We start from the raw sequence: 2,856 nt of genomic DNA, 5'->3' as shown, positions 1-2,856 counted from the left end.
CCCTGTCTCCACATATAGTTACACTCTTAAGTACTGGAGGTTAGGACTCCAACATATTAATTTGAGAGGACACAATTCAACATGTAACAGTGGTTTTCCTTGGGTTGGCAAAGATTTATCACAAACTGTAAAAAACAAATTGATAAATTGGTGTCATCAAAGAGAATATTTCTGCTGTTTAAAAAATACTCTTAAGAAAATGAAAAGATGAGTAAGCCATAGAGTGGGGGAAAATATTTGTAAAAACATGTATCTGATAAAGCAATTATGTCTAGAATATAGAAATCTTAATAATAATGATTCAGTAGGAGAGAGCAGCGCCATGGCGGTCGGCAAGAACAAGCGCCTTACGAAAGGCGGCAAAAAGGGAGCCAAGAAGAAAGTGGTTGATCCATTTTCTAAGAAAGATTGGTATGATGTGAAAGCGCCAGCTATGTTTAATATAAGAAATATTGGAAAAACACTAGTCACAAGAACTCAAGGAACCAAAATTGCGTCTGATGGTCTCAAGGGTCACGTTTTTGAAGTTAGCCTTGCTGATCTGAAGAATGATGAAGTTGCATTTAGGAAATTCAAGCTAATCACTGAGGATGTGCAGGGCAAAAACTGACTAATTTCCATGGCATGGATCTTACCCATGACAAAATGTGCTCCATGGTCAAAAATGGCAGACCATGATTGAAGCTTATGTTGATGTAAAGACTACCGATGGTTATTTGCTTCATCTATTTTGTGTTGGTTTTACTAAAAAACGCAATAATCAGATTCAGAAGACCTCTTACGCTCAGCACCAACAGGTCCGCCAAATCCAGAAAAAGATGATGGAAATCATGACACGAGAGGTGCAGACAAATGACTTGAAAGAAGTGGTCAATAAATTGATTCCAGACAGCATCAGAAAAGATATAGAAAAAGTTTGTCTATTTATCCACTCCATGATGTTTTTGTTAGAAAAGTAAAAATGCTGAAGAAGCCCAAGTTTGAATTGGGAAAACTCATGGAGCTTCATGGTGAAGGTAGTAGTTCTGGAAAAGCTATGGGGGATGAGACCGGTGCTAAAGTTGAACGAGCTGATGGATATGAACCATCAGTCCAAGAATCTGTTTAAAATTCAGACATTTAATGGTGACAAATAAAAACATATTTGTGATGTTTAAAAAAAATAATAATGATTGCGTAGGAAGAATACAACTAATCATAAGAAAACAACCCAGTAAAAAATGGGCTAAAGATTTGGACAGAAACGTTTCCAAAGAAGACATATAAATGGCCAATAAGCATGTAAAAAGACGTTCAATCATTAGTGATCAGAGAAATGCAAATTAAATCCACAGACACTTCCACATACAATGACTAAAATCAAAATGATTGACAATACCAAGTGTCAACAAGGATGTGAAGAAACCAAAACCCTCAGATAGCCACTTAATCTCCAAGGGGGTCTGGAACACAGCCCCAGTAGAGGTTATCGAGCAGCATGAACAAGGAGGGCCTATATATTTACTGATCTTCCCATTTCTGAATCTAAGCAGTGACAGCTTTTATGCACTCAAGTCCTTTTTATTTCAAATCTCTCTTCCTATACTTTCCATAACAAAGCACCCCTTTCTCCTAAATCCAACTGTTCCTTTCCCTTCCCCTTCTGGATTATTCTCCACTACTTAATTTTTAAGAGCCTGTTAATTAATCAGCCATTTCACTGTATAGAAAGTTCTCCATGTTTGATCCAAGGCCCCCTTCTACTCCCTTGGCTTTAGTTACCACCTCTGATCCCTCCTCTGACATTCAGACATATAGAACCAATTGCCTCCTCTGAAGGGAGGACGTGGGAATAAACCCCACGTCCAAATGGAAATCATAATTTGCCCATTCTACTCCTAACCTTGCCCACTCCAGTCTTTCTTAATTGGTACTACCAGTCAAAAATATTTGGAGTCTGTCTACTTCTTTCTGTGTCACCTGAGTGTAGACCACCACCATTGCTTTGCTAGAATATTCTAGTTATCTTCAAATCTGAGGTCTTCTATCTACTTTTGTGCCCAACCTCACTGACCTCACCTATTCACACAACAGGCAGAAAGATTTTTCAAAATGCAAATTTTGATTGTATTACTAACCTGAAAGAGTGAGATCTCCCATTGGCTTTTAGCATACAAATAAAATCATTGATGTCTCCCAAAAGACCCTGAGTGATTTGGTCCTGCCTCAACTATCTCATCCTTACTACACTCCAGCTGCCTGTCCTTACTGCCTCCAATTCATTGCATTTTTCCCTCTCCAGGAGGTTCACAGAAGCTCTTTTCTCTTCTTTCCCCTGGCCCTTTACCTGATAAATTTCTCTTCATCTTCACTTTGGAACATAAAATTTTCTCAGAAAAGCTATTCTGCTCCTAGACCCCTATGGCAACTGTGAATCATATATCCCACTTATAGTCAAATAATTGTGCAATATAAGCTTCTGGAGCCAAATCTGTGTCCTACTGACTACTGAAACCCTAACACCTGGCATAGTGCTTTGCTCTTAATGGGTTTTAATATTGGTAGCTCATGTGTTCTAAGACTATCACCACCACCACCACCACCACCAACACCGCAAAGGAAAACTCTCTGGTAACAGCTATAATGGAGAATGAGTGGAACATAAAATATCCCACTTGAAATTGAATTATTTGGGATCCCTGGGTGGCTCGGTGGTTTGGCGCCTGCCTTTGGCCCGGGGTTGTGATCCTCGAGTACCGGGATTGAGCCCCACGTTAGGCTCCCTGCATAGAGCCTGTTTCTCCCTCTGCCTCTCTTTCTCTCTCTATGTCTATCATGAATAAATAAATAAAATCTTTTAAAAAAAAAGAAATTGAA

General features: G+C 39.1%; 1 pseudogene; it reads left to right on the top strand.

Moving 5' to 3' along the window:
• Nucleotides 1-318: 318 nt before the first annotated feature.
• Nucleotides 319-1,169, top strand: LOC144297617 (small ribosomal subunit protein eS1 pseudogene; annotated as a pseudogene).
• The last annotated feature ends 1,687 nt before the right edge of the window (nucleotides 1,170-2,856 follow it).

This window comes from Canis aureus, chromosome 25, assembly GCF_053574225.1.
Source record: "Canis aureus isolate CA01 chromosome 25, VMU_Caureus_v.1.0, whole genome shotgun sequence".
In the NCBI taxonomy this organism is placed as follows: Eukaryota; Metazoa; Chordata; class Mammalia; order Carnivora; family Canidae; genus Canis; species Canis aureus.
Note: the sequence above shows the minus strand (reverse complement) of the source record. Positions and strands in the feature narration are given on the sequence as shown.